The sequence below is a fragment of the Choloepus didactylus genome (assembly GCF_015220235.1).
Source record: "Choloepus didactylus isolate mChoDid1 chromosome 24 unlocalized genomic scaffold, mChoDid1.pri SUPER_24_unloc2, whole genome shotgun sequence".
Lineage (NCBI taxonomy): Eukaryota > Metazoa > Chordata > Mammalia > Pilosa > Megalonychidae > Choloepus > Choloepus didactylus.
In genome coordinates this window covers 2,122,480-2,137,579 of record NW_023637605.1, presented here as the reverse complement: position 1 = coordinate 2,137,579, position 15,100 = coordinate 2,122,480, and positions in this window count along the sequence as shown.

Here is a 15,100-nt window from a genome sequence, read left to right as displayed (position 1 = left end):
GCAGGGTCATTCTCAGCCTTCTTTAAAGATGGTTGAATGGGGCATGTTAATTTCCCCCTTTTCACGCATCCCCATCTTCCCAGCTGTGGGAAAATTAGCTGTGGGTGCACTAAAGGCCACTGTCCATGGTGGATATTGTGGCATGTGCACAGTGCTGTGGGAAAGACTCACTTTCACACTGGGTTTCTTGGCATGGCTCTGGCTGTGGGTCCAGCCCTGGGCAGGAGTTTCCCCAGCCTGCCTGGGTGATGGCTGCAAGGGGCACAGTTTCTTTCTCCTTTTGGCTCCTCTCTGCTCCCCTGGCCCTGAGACAATCAGCAGTGGGTGTGGGAAGGGCTATCCTCCACAGCAGACAGTGAGGCACTGGCCCAGCCCGCTCCTGCCATGCTTCACTGCATGGTCCTCCCTGTCATATCCACAACTGCTCCCAGGTTTTTTTTTAAAGAACTAGTCCATCCCCAAAAGCCAACCCACAATTTCCCCACACTGCAGTGTGGCCACCAGACTTTCAGCTGGCTCACTCACTCATTTCAGAATGAAGACTCCCAGTTTCACCAAATGCACAGTCCCTATGGATTTAGCAGACCTTGTCTGGCTGGTGCATCACTGGAACTGGTGTTCTGGGTCACTTTCTGGTTTTTATCTAGTATTTTTCACTGAGGTGTTTTTTTTTTTTTTTTGCCCTGTCTCACCTAGCTGCCATCTTAGGTTCTCCCCTGATAAGGTTTTGATATCCAACATATATAAAGAAATCCTACAAGTCAAAAATGAAAGTACAAACAACCCAATTATGAAATGGGCAAAAGATATGAATAGACATTTTTTTCCAGTGAGGAAATGCAAATGGCTAAAAAGGACATGAAAAATGTCCATCTTCATTAGCTATTAAGAAAACGCAAATCAAAACCACAGCAAGATATCATCTCACACCTGTAAGAATGGCTGCCATTAAACTGGAAACTACTAATGTGGGAGAGGATATGGAGAAATTGGAACACTTATCCACTGCTGGTGAGAAAATATAATGGTACAGCCACTGTGGAAGACACTTTGGCCATTCCTCAGAAAACTAAATATAGAGTTGCCCTACAACCCAGCAATTCCACTACACAGTATATACCCAGAAGATCTGAAATCAGTGACATGAACAGACATTTGCACAGCAATGTTCAAAGTGGACTTTTCACAGTTGCCAAAAGATATTCCTTTGCTCCTGGGTTCTGGTTTCAAGATCCCTTCCTCCAAAATATCTCTAGGCATCGGTCTCTCTTAGCTTCTCTTTCTCAGCCCCTGTGCATCCTTGCTTGTTCTCCCAGGGTATTTCTCTCTAAGCATCTCAGGGTCCTCTCTTAGCTTCTCTGGGGAAAACTCTGTGCTTTATCTTTTGGCTTAGTTCCTCCAAATGTCCTTCTGCCTCCATCACCCAGTGTCTTCAAGCATCTGGGTGCTCATAGCTTCTCCTGGGGACTATATCTTGCTTATCTCAAAAATGTCTCTCTCAGCTTCTCTTAAGTACTCCAGTGAACCAATCAAGACCCACTAGGAATGGGGAGAATCACATCTCCATGGAAATAATTTAATCAAAGGACTAACCCACAGTTCAGTGAGTCACATCTCCATGGAAACAATCAATCAAAAGTTTCCACCCAACAAGGTTGGGTTAAAAGACCATGGCTTTTCTGGGATCCATAACAGTTTCAAACTGGCACAGATGGAAACAATCCAAGTATCCTTCAACAGAAGAGTGGATAAACAAAATGTAGAATATACATACAATGCAATATTATGCAGCAGTGAGAAGGAATGAAGTCTTTAAACATGTGACAACATGGATAAACCTTGAAGACATAATGTTGAATAAAATAAGTCAGACACAAAAGGAGAGACATTGTATGATAACATTACATCAGAGATAATGTTAAATAAGAGTCTTAAAATGTAGAATTTAGGGGACCTAGACATAGAATCCAGAGTAGGGGGAGTTATTACCTAATATGTACAGATTTGTTAATGAGGTTGAACATAAGGGTATGGGAATGGACAGTGGTGATGACTGTTCATTAATGGGATTATAAGTAAAAGTGCCATATTTAAGGTGAACAAGATTGAAAGGGGTTGATTAGTCATGTGTCTCACAGATTAGCACTATAAATATAAATAAGTTCTTTCATGATCTACTTCAAATGTATGACACTTGTACAAAGAGTTAACAACAGAGTGGTATATGGGAAAAAACTACCTGCTATGGACTATATTTAATAGGAATACCTACTAATACCTCACCCATACTAGGGATAAATAATTGGGGGGTAGCATAAGAGTTCTGGGATGTTTTGGGTTCTAATAATTATCTAAAATTTAGAGTGATGATGATTGTACAAATAAGTGAGGATAATTGAGATATTGATTGTTTATTTTGGATAGAATATGTGTTACATGAAATTAGGACCCCCTAATTAATAAGTCAAACCCTTGATTTTGAGGCTTGCTCTTATGAATCCTACTTCTGCAAAGGGGAAGCTAAGCTTACCTATAATTATGCCTAAGGATCACTTCCAGAGAACCTCTTTTGTTACTCAGATGTGGCCTCTCTCTCCCTAAGCCAAACTCTGAAAACACATTCATTACTCTCTCCCCTACATGGGTCATGAATTCCAGGGGTGTGAATCTCCCTGGTGATGTGGGACATGACTTCCAGGGAGGAGGCTGGCCCTGGCATTTGGGGATTGAGTATGCCTTCTTGACCAAAAGGGGGAAAAGAAATGTAACAAATTAAGTTTTCTGTGTCTAGGAGATTTCAAATAGATTCAAGGGGCTGTCATGGGGGTTACTCTTGTTCAAGTTTTAGCTAAATATTGAAAATTGCCAGTGTGCCAAGCCCATATCAACAGAATTCCCCAAAACCTTAAAGTATACCTATGATTCTACCCGAGACTCTAAAAGTTTCACTCACTAAGTTTAATCATCAGAAACTTAAAACCTATAGATTTTTCCTATGCTTGATAAGTCCCAAAACCCAGAGGCAACAGCCTATTCAAGAACATCAACCAGCTGCATCCCCCTTCACCATAACATTGACACCCCTTTTCAATATGAACAAGTTACAGTGCTCATTGCCTAGATACCCCTGAAGATTGGGACAGTGATCAAATGAGAGGGAGGAGTATTAACAAACAAGATAGGATTTAACAAAGGATTATGACTATTGAATAATTATATAGATATTTATTTTTAGTTTCTAGTGCATTACAATAGTTGTGGAATTGTATTCCATACCATACTTAGAAATTTGCTCTATAACTACTTGTTACCTAGTACTTTGAAAGTTATCATTTCTGTACATATGTTTTATTTAATAATAAAAATGTTTTTTTTTAAAAAAGGAAAAAATATAACTTTATGGGCAGGGCAAGATGGTGGAATGGTGAGATGTGGAATTTGGTTACTCCTCTAAGAAAGCTGGTGGATAGCTAGGAACTGCCTGGAACAATTATTTTGGAGAATTCTGTGACCAGGCACACATCATACACCAATCTGGATTGGGTGGAATGGCCAAGATCTCAATGAAGAACTGTAAATCTCCCAGGCCTGTCTGGCACCCTTCCTGTATGGGCACAGCAGGCTGTCTTGGTGCTGGTTCCTGGAGGGAAAAAGAAGCAGTCTCTTCTGGGAGCAAGGAGAGTGGCTCAGCCAGTCTCCAACTGCAGAATTACCTAACAAATTTTGACTGCTGAATAAAATCTCCTAGCACAGATAAACCAAGAACAAGCACAAAAGGAACTGGGAGGTTTCACCCTGACAGAGAAGAGATGGGGCTAACAACAACAATAAAAACAACAGAGGCTTTTGGAGTTGGAGGAGCTTAGAATACTGGAAAAGGATTGGGCCCCAAGGAAAAGGGTCATATAAAGCCAATACCAACATCAGCTCTTGATTGGTGAACTGACAGGGAGGCTGGGGTCCAGCTCTGAATAGGGTTTTATTTTCCTTCTCTCCATTTTTTTAACTTTTTAATTCTTTGTACTTTTTAACAGCCCATTAGAACTGTGGGCATTCTTAGGTTTCAGCAATGCCCTATGCAGGGGTGGAATTAAGGTATTTCTGAGAGTAACTAGTCAGGTGAAGGAGATAACTCCCTAAAGGCCATGTCTTTAAGTAGGCTCTACTGGGAGCAAGGGAAGGTAGCTCAGCCAAGCTCCAATTGTGGTTTTATCCATGGAGAGAGGAGGCAGGGCTAACAAAAACAATAAAAAATCGCAGCTCAGAATACTGGAAAATGGCTGTGCAGCAAGTAAAGCTGCCACAGAGAGCCAGGAACCAACGCTGGCTCTTAACTGGGGAACCTTGGGGGCTGGAGACTGGCTCTGAAAAGAGGATTTTCTCTTTTTATCTCTCTGTCCCTTTTTTTCTTTATTTAAAACTATTCTAAGTAGCTTATTAGAGAAAGCCTCAGACATTTTCAACTGTCAGCACTGACCCAGGCAAGGGTTGAGTTAAGATATGTCTGGAAGACAAAATAGAGTCAAGTGAAGGAGAAAATTCTCCAAAGTGTGTATCTTCTACAAGAAAAAGGAGGTGGGGCCCAGTCAAGTGGTGTTCCTCCTCCAGAAAATTCAGACCCAAGGGGCTGGGGTAAAAAAACATAAAGTGCATAAGCTTACATTAATGATGTCCCAGGCAGTGACAGGGTCTGCTGAGAATTAAAGGCACTGCACCTCTTTATGCCAGTGGGGAGATGTGGTCTGAAGACTGCCACTTGCTGGCATGGATAGGAAAAGCACAACATCTAGGGGCTCACAGGAAAGTCTGACAATCTGCTGGGTCTCATCCTCAGGGAAACTTGACACTGATTACAACCGCCTCCTGAGACCTGGGCCTGTCTGGTCTGAGAAAATCTGACTGGGGTTGACATATCTGGGTAGACCCTCCTCAGAAAAATGATTTCCATATTGACCAGGCAAGAACCAGAAAAACAAGAGCTGAAAATTTTTGATCAATTAAACAGAAGCCGTGCTAGAGGTCTAGAATAAGTTGAACTGAATGACAAAGAACATACAGAAAACAAAAAATAAGAAATCCATAGGAAAAAGAGCGAACACAACCTCCAGAATAAACTAATCAAGGAAATAAAATGCCTAGACAACAGCAAAATTAAGTCACACTAGGAAAATTGAAAATAGGGCCCAGTCAAAAGAACAAACTTAACATTTTCAAATGAGATACCAGCATTGAAACAAACATGAAAATCACATTCAAAGTCAAATCCATGAGTTCAGAAAAGATATGTCAAAAGAGAAGAAGGACGTAAAGGAGACATTAGGTGAACACAAAAAAGAACTCAAAAGTTTGAAAAAGCAAATGGCAGAACTTATGGGAATGAAAGGCACAATAGAAGAGATGAAAAACACAATGGAGACATACAATAGCAGATTTAAAGAGGACAAGACATCTGAAATCCTACACACAAAATAACAGACAGGGAAAAGAAAGAAAATATATGTATAAGTTCTCAGGGAATTGAATGACAACACGAAGCATGTGAATATATGTTGTATGGATATCCCAGAAGGAAAAGAGCAGGGAAAAGGGGCAGAAAGAATAATGGAGGAAATAATTACTGAAAATTTCCCAACTCTAATGAAAGACATAAAAGTACAGATCCAAGAAGCACAGCATACCCCAAACAGAAAAGATCCAAACTGACCTACTCCAAGACATTACTAATAAGATTGTCAAATGTCAAAGACAAAGAGAATCTGAAAGCAGCAAGACAAAAGTGATCCATCACATACAAAGGAAGCTCGACAAGACTGTGTATGGATTTCCCAGCAGAAACCATGGAAGTGAGAAGGCAGAGGTATGATATATTTAAGATACTGAAAGAAATAAACCTGTCAACCAATAATTCTACCTCTGGTAAAACTGTCCTTCAAAAATTAGGGAGAGTTTAAGATATTTTCAGACAAACACTGAAAGACTTTGTGAACAAGAGACCTGCTCTCCAAGAAAAATACTAAAGCAAATGCTACAGACTGATATGAATACCCAGAGAGAGGTTTGGAGAAGAGTGTAGAAAAGAAGACTATTAGGAAGGGTAAAAGGAGAGAGAGAAAAAATATGATATAACATATAAGGTCAAAAAGACAAAATGGTAGAAGAAAGTACTGCCATTACAATAATAACATTAAATGATAATGGATTAAGGTACCCATAAAAAGACATAGACTGGCAGAATGGATTAAATTAAGGACCCATCTCTATGCTCTCTACAAGAGACACACTTTAGACACAAGGACAAAAATAGGTTGAAAGTGAAAGATTGGAAAAAGATATTTCATGCAAACAACAACCAGAAAAGAGCAGGGATCGCTATACTGTTCCTGAGTTATAATGGCTATTGGTAAATTCTGAGATGCTGAGCTCTTTTTGTATAATCTCATTGTTCCCTGGAACTTTGGGTATCTGTCTAATACCTGGGACTCAGAGACAGAGTTTGGCAGCTATGAATATCAGCATTACCCCATACAGCAACTGTTAGAGAAGCTGAAAAAGAAATCAGATTTCAATTAGAGATATAAATGAAATGGACTTGGTTAGGACTAAGGTAAAGCAGATTAAAGCATAAAGGATGTTATTGACAATGTTTTAAAACTTCAAATTCTGTGTGAGACCAAATGAAGAGGTGCATATTTGGTGCAAAACCTGTATTTTCTGTAGCACACTATCTAATTTAACTTCTTTGATCTGTTTATTCAAATGCCATAATTACATGGAACTTTGAATAGAGATTGAGATCTGGTTGGTTTGTACAGGTTAGTGTGAAACTCTGATACATCCTAGAGTAATTTGGGCAGAGAATAAAAATGTATTTGCAAAACTGCCTTAAGGGTCTGGGGGAAAATGTGGAAATATTAAACTTTCCCACCTGGGGAATTCCTGATATTCTTTCAAGCATTGGGGACTACCAATTTAGAAGGCTAAGCCTTTAATCTTGGGGCTTGCTTTTATGAAGCTTATCACTGAAAAGGAGAGGCTAAGCCTACTTATAATTGTGCCCAAGAGTCACCCCTAGATAACCTCTTTTATTGCTCTGATGTGGACTCTCTCACTAAGCCAACTTGGCAGGTGGAATTGCCCCCCTCCCCCCCATATGAGACAAGACTCCTAGCGGGGGTAAATCACCTTGGAAACATGGGACGTGACCACTGGGGATGAGCTTTGCTCTGCATTTTGGGATTGAGAAAGACTTCTCGACAAAAGAGGGGTAGAGAAATGAAACAAAATAAAGTTTCAGTGGCTGAGAGATTTCAAAAGGAGTTGAGAAGTCATTCTGGAGGTTATTCTTATGTTATATAGATATCCCTTTTTTTAATTTTTAGTGTATTAGGATAGTTAGAAGAAAATGTCTGAAATTGTTTTACTGCCATCCAGTAGCCTTGATTATTGAAGATGAATGCATAACTATGTAGCTTATATAGTGTGACTGTGTGACTGTGGAAACCTGTGACTCACACTTTTTTTATCCAGTGTATGACAGATGAGTAGAGAAATGGGTACAAAAAGTAAATGAATAATAGGGGGGATGGGATGTTTGGGTTGTTCTTTTTTACTTTTACTTTTATTTTTATTTTTATTCTGATTTTTTTGGAGTAATGAAAATATTAAAAAATTGATTTTGTGCTGATGAATGCACAACCATATGATGATACTGTGAACAATTGATTGTATGCTTTGGATGATTGTATGGCATGTGAATATATCTCAATAAAATTGCATAAAAATAAAAATAAATAAAAAGATCACTTTGATGTGTGGAGAATGGATTGTAGTGGTGGGGAAGCTAGAAAGAAGGTGACCAGTTAGAAAGCTATTCATAGTTCAGGCAAGAGAGCATGGTAAATTGAGCTAGCATAATGTTGGTGGAAAAAGGTAAATGGATAGATTTGGAATATATTTTTACCTAAATAGCACTATCAATAAACTTGATCTTACTGACATTTATAAAACACTGCATCCTGAATTAGCAGAGAACCCTTTCTTCTCATGCTTGCATGGAACATTCACCATGATAGACCACATTCTGTGCCATAAAACAAACATTAACAAATTTTAAGGAAAAGAAATAATATAGGGCACATTTTCAGAACACAATGGAATTAAACTAGAAATCAACAACAGAAAGATTGCTGGAAAATGCCCAATTATTTGGGAATTAACACACTTCTAAATAACACATAGGTTGAAGAAGTCTCAAGAAAAATTTAAAAGTATTTTGAAATAAATGAAAATGCAACTTCTCAAAGTTTCTGTAATTGTAGAAAATCCTAAGAAATATACAAAAATACTCCTATAACTAATCAGAGCACATAGCAAGGTTACAGGATAAGAAATCAATATACAAAATAATTATTCTCCTTTATACCAGTAATGAGCAATTATAATTTAAAATAAAAATACTATTCACAATGGCACCAAAAATGAAATACTTAGGAAGAAATCTAACAAAATATGGGCATGATCTGTAGGTGGAAAACTACAAAACACAGATGAAAGAAATCAAATAAGATATAAATAAATGGATATTCCTTGTTCATGGATTGGAAGGCAATATTGTTAAGATGTCAAGTCTCTGCTACTTGATACCTGAATTCAACACAATCTCAGTCAAGATCCCAGCAAGATATTTTGTACATATTGACAAACTGATTTAAAGTTTATATGAAAAACAAAGGGCCTAGAATAACCAGTCACACTGAAGAAGAAGAGAAAAATTGGAGGACTCACACTACCTGATTCAAGATGGCTATAGTCAACAGGTGACTGTGGTATTGAAGGAAGAATAGTCACATAGACCAATGGATCCTAATAGAATATATTTTGAGATGGAGCCAATGGAACTTAATGGATTCACAGGGTGAGGAAAACAGAGGAATCAAGAAAGACCATCTGTAAGAGATGGGAGGAAGATTGGGTTAGATAACTTTTAACTTTTCTTCCAAATTTTGAGAATGTGGTGAAATCTGCGGCCTAGAAACTCTCCTCAGAAAAATGCCAACACACACATCACACCAAGTTTTCCCTAAAATTCAGCATGTTCACAGGTTTTTGGAAACACATCAGGGTCCAGGAGCTCCTGTGTGGAGTCTCTGAATTACAGAATATTTAGGAGTTAAAAATCAATATTATTGACAAGTTTTGGTAATGACTGGTGGTGATAGCAACACAATATTGCAAATATAATTAATGTCACTGAATAGGACGCTTAAAATGGTCAAAATGGCAAATATTATGATATGTATGACCACAATAAAATAAAAATCAACATGATTAGGAATGAATTGCATGTGGTAATTAACAGAGTGAGTAAAAAAATAAGTGTTGGTCTATGGCCATGGTAGCTGTGTGGATGATATAACAATTCACTATAATAGAGAATACAAGGCAGAACAGGTTTCAGGGGTGTCCTGGTTTGCTGAAGCTGCTATTATGCAAAACACCAGAAATGGATTGGATTTTATAAAGGAGATTTATTAGTTCTAAGGCCATAAAAGTGTCCAAACTAAGGTGTCAATCAGAGGGCACTTTCACTGGAGGAAGGCCAATGGCATCTGAACACCTTTGTCAGCTGGGAAGGCATGTAGCTGAAATCTGCTGGTCCTTTGCTCCTGGGTTGCATTTCAAAATGGCTTTCTCTATAATGTTTCTGGCCTTCTGGCTCTTTTAGCTTATCTCAGCTTGCTACTTGGTTCTACTGGGCATTTCTCTCTAAGCATCTTGGAATCCCCTCTTAGTTACTCCAGGGCAAACTCTGGGCTTCATCTCTTCTGTCTGCATCTCCAAGAGTCTAGAGCATCAGCCTCTGTGTCAGCTTTTGAGCTCTCCTAAGTGCTCCAGTGAACCAATCAAGACCCAAACTGAATGGATAGAGCCCCACCTCTATGGAAATAACCTAATCAACAGGTCACATCCTAATCAAAAGACTAATAAGTCTGGTTAGGTGCAGGGCAGAATGCTGGCATAGAAAGATGTGGAATTTAGTTAGTCTTCTGGAAAAACTAGCATATAGCCAAGAACAACAAGTAAATAGTCTGTAACAACTGTAGGGTGAGAGCTGTGACTGAACACACATTGTATATCAGTCTGGAATGGGTGGAACAGCTGAAATAACAGCTTAGAACTGTAAGTAAAACTCCCTAAACTGCAGAGCTGGTGCCCCTTCATCACCAGCATGACAGACTGAGTTGGAAAACTTCCCTGTGGGAAAAAGAAGCAGTCTTCTAGAATGAAGGGAAGGTAGACCAACCAAGCCCAACTGTGGTTTTTTTAAACAAATTTGGCCTACTGAATACCAGCTATGAACACAGATAAACCCAGATCTAGCAGGAAAGGAACCTGAGGCTTTTCCCTGCAGATAGGAGGTGGGGCTAATGGAAAAAAAATAGACAAATGAATTAAAACAGAGGCTTTTGGAGTTGGCTGAGCTCAGAATACTGAAAAAGTGCCGTGTGTCAAGAAAAGGGGAGCATAGAACTGGGCACCAACTCTGATTCTTGACTGGTAACTGGGGGGTTGGGTACTGGCTCTGAAAAGAGGATTTCCTTATTTTTCCCTTTTTTTCCTCTTATTCTAGGTAGCTCATTAGAGAAAGCCTGAGGCATTTTCAATTCTCACCACTGATCCAGCTAACAGAGGTTTTCCGGACGCCATTGGCCATCCTCCAGTGAAGGTACCCAATTACTGATGTGTTACCTTGGACACTTTATGGCCTTAAGACTGTAACTGTGTAGCCAAATAAACCCCCTTTTTATAAAAGCCAGTCCATCTCTGGTGTTTTGCATTCCACAGCATTAGCAAACTAGAACACTGTCCTTTTGTTTCTGGCTAGTTTCACTCAATGTAATGTCTACTTTCTACCATTTTGACTTTCAGAATTTATATGTCATATCTTTTACTTTTTCAACAAAGTCCTTTGAAGAACAAAAGTATTCAATTTTGAAGAGATACCACTTATCTTCTTTCATTGCTTATGCTTTGGGTATAAGGTCTAAGAAATTTAGGTATTTACCTATATTTACTTCTAGGAATTCTGTGGTTCTAGCTCCAATGTTTAGTTCTTTGATGCATTTTGAGTTAATTGTTGTGTCAGGTGTGAGATATGGGTTCTCTTTTATTCTTTTAGTTATGGATATCCAATTCTTCCAGCACCAATGATTGAAGAGACTGTTCAGTCCCAGTTGAGTGGGCTTGGCAGCCTTGTCAAAAATCAATTGTCCATAGATGAGATGGTCTAATTCTGAACTCTTAATTTGATTTCATTTGTCAATAAATCTAACCTCATGCCAGCACCATGCATTTTTGACCACTGTAGCTTTGAAATGTGCTCTAAAGTCATGAAGGGTGAGACCTCCAAATTCACTTTACTTTCTCAAGATGTTACTGGCTCATTGTGGTATACAAAACTTCCAAATAAACTTGATTATTGTTTTTTCTATTCTGCAAAGTTAGGTGTTGGGATTTTAATTGGTATTGCATTGAATCTGTAAATCAATTTGGGTAGAATTGACATCTTAACTATATTTAGTCTTCCAATCCATTAACACGGTATGACTTTCCATCTATTTAGGTCTTCCTTGATTTCTTTCAGCAATGTTTGGCAGTTTTCTGTGTACAGGTCTTTTACATCTTTGTTAAATTTATTCCTAGATATTTGATTCATTCAGTTGCTGTATTATTTAGGGTTCTCTAGGGAAACAGAAAAATGAGAGAGATCTGTAAATATAAGATTTTATAAAAGTGTCTCACAACTGTGGGTATGAATGAGTCCAAATTCCATAGGCAGGCAGCAAACTGGAAATTCTGATAAAGGTGTTCAGTGAACTCCTCAGGAGATGCTGGCTAGACAAAGCAGAAATGAAGATTCTCTCTCTCTTATCCCTTAAAAGTCTTCAACTAATTGGATTAAATCCAGCTGATTGAATTCTCTCATTGTGGAAGACATACCCTTCATTGATGTAATCAGCCACAGGTGCAATTAATTGACTGATGATTTAGTAAAGCAGCCTTCTTGTTTACCAACCAGCCACAAAGGTCCTTGCAGTAACGGTTAGGCCAGTGCTTGTTTGACAGACACCTGGACACCATCATCTGGCCAAGGTGACACATGAAACTAAGCATCACAGTTGCTATAATAAATGGAATTTTCACCCTTGATTTCCTCCTCAGATTGCTCCTTACTAGTGTATAGAAACACTACTGATTTTTAGGTGTTGATCTTGTATCCTGCCACTTTGCTTAAATTGTTTATTAGCCCTAGTAGCTTTGTTGTAGATTTTTCAGGACTTTCTAAATGTAGGAACATGTCATTTGCAAATAGTGAAAATTTTATTTGTTTCTTTCCAATTTGGATGCCTTTTATTTCTTTTTCTTGCCTAGTTGCTCTAGCTAGAACTTCCAGCACAATGTTGAATAACAATGGTGACAGCAGACATTATTAGAGGAAAGACTTCCAATCTTTCACAGTTTAGTATGATGTTAGCTGCAGGTCTTTCATATATGCCCTTTATTGTGTTGAGGAAGTTGCCTTCTATTCCTGTTTTTTCAAAGTGTTTTTATCAAGGAAGGATGTTGGATTTTGTCAAATATCTTTCCTACATCAATCGAGATAATGGGTTTTCCCCCTTTGTTAATGTTGTGTATTACATTAATTGATTTTCTTGTGTTGAACCTCCCTTATCCCTCCCTGGGATAAAACTCACTTGGTCATGGTGTATAATTCTTTTCATGTGTTGTTTGTTTTGATATACAAGTATTTTGTTAAGGGTTTTGCATCTATATTCATTAGAGAGATTGGTCTGTAATTTTCTTTTCTAGTAGTACCTTTGTCTGACTTTGGTATTAGAGTGATATTGGCTTCATAGTGTTCCTTCCTCTTCAAGTTTTTGGAAGAATTTGACAAGGATTGGCTTTACTTCTTTGAATGTTTGATAGAATTCACCTGTGAATACATCTGGTCCTGGGCTTTTATTTTTTGGGAGGTTTTTGATGTTTGATGACAAACTCAACTCCTTACTGGTGATTGTTCTTATTTAAATTCAGTTTTATTGAGACATATTAACTACCATACAGTCATCCAAGGTGTACACTCAGCTATTTATGGTACCATAATATAGTTGTGCACTCATCACCACAATCAATTTTTGAACATTTTCCTTACACCAAATGAATAAAAATAAGAACAAAAAATAAAAGTAAAAAAAAAAAAACACACCCAAATCATTCCATTTGCCCACATCCCAACCTATTTTCATTTAGTTTTGTCCCCATTTTTCTACTCATCCATCTATACATTGGATAAAGGGAGTGTGAGCCACAAGGTTTTCACAATCACATAGTCACACCATATAAGCTACATAATTATACAATCGTCTGCAAGAATCAAGGCTACTGGGTTGCAGTTTGGCAGTTTCAGGTATTTTCTTCTAGCTATTCCAGTACACTAAACATAAAATGGGACATCTATATAGTGTATAAGAATGCCCTCCAGAACAACCTCTCAAATCCTTTTGAAATCTCTCAGCCACTGAAACTTTATTTTGTTTCATTTTGTTTCCCCCTTTTGGTTAAGAAGATTTTCTCAATCCCACAATGCTAGATCCTGGCTCATCCCTGGAAGTCATATCTTGCATTGCTGGGGAGATTTACACCCTGGGAGTCAGGTTCCACATAGAGGAAAGGGCAGTGAGTTCACCTGCCAAGTTGGTTTAGCTAGAGAGAGAGGGTCATATCTGAGCAACAAACAGGTTCTCTGGGGGAGAGTCTTAGGCACAGTTATAAGTAGGCTTAGCCTCTCCTTTGCAGTAGTAACAAGCCTCATAAAGGGAAGCCCCAAGATCAAGGACTCAGCATACAAAATGGTAAGTCCTCAATGTTTGTGAGAATATCAGCAGTTACCCAGGTGGGGACATCCAACATTTCTGCATTTTTCCCCAGCTCTTCAGGGGGCCCTGCAAATATATTTTTATTCTCTCCCGAAATTACTTTGGGATGTATCACTGTTTCACACTAACCTGTACAAACCTACCAGATCTCACTTCCTATTAAAAGTTTCATGTAATTGTGGTGTTTGAATAAACTGACCATACAGTTAAATTATTTAGTGTGCTGTAGAATATATATATATCCTATATCAAATAAACATTTCTTCCCTTGATCTCACACAGAAGTTGAAGTTTTAAAACATAGGCAAAATTGTCCTTTACCCTTTGCCCTGATTTGCCTTAGTTCTAACCAGATCTGCTTCATTCATATCTCTAGTTGAAGTCTGGAGTCTTTTGCAGTCTTTTCAACAGTTGCTGTATGTGCTAATACTGACATCATACTTGCTGAACTCCAGCTCTGAGTTTCGGGTTTCACACAGATAGCCAAAATTCCAGAGATTGACCAGGTTATACACAAAGACATCAGCAGCTCAGAATTTGGAGATAGCCATTACAGTTCAGGAATAAATGTGACTGCTGTAAAAGCATAAAATTTAGGGAACATTACAATAAGCATTCTCCTGATAAGCTATGCTCTAAGATTTAATTATTAGAGTTTGCACATTGTATTTGGTCCATATTGATGAGGCATTCTAATCTTTGTCTTTTTGTTTCTGGTGTACTTCACTCAAAATGCTGTTCATTGGATCCATTCATCTCATTGCATGTCTCAGCTTCATTCCTTTTCACAGTTGATCAGTATTCCATTGTATACGTACACCATAGTTCACCATTCTGTTCTTCAGTTGATGCACCCTTAGGCCACCTCCTCCCATTGCAAATCATGAATATTGTCTCTATAAACACCAGTGAGCAAAGGTTCATTCATATCCCTGCTCTCAGATCCTCCAAGTATATACCCCATAATGAGACTGCGGGACTTTATGGCACCCACATACTTAGCTTCTGGTGGAACCACCACACTGTCCTCCAGATAGGCTATACCATTCTACTTCCCCACCAACAGTAAATAGGTACATCCCTCTCTCCATGTTTTCTCCAGCACTTTTATCCATATTTATATTTTTTCCTACAATTTTATAGCAATATATTCACATACCATA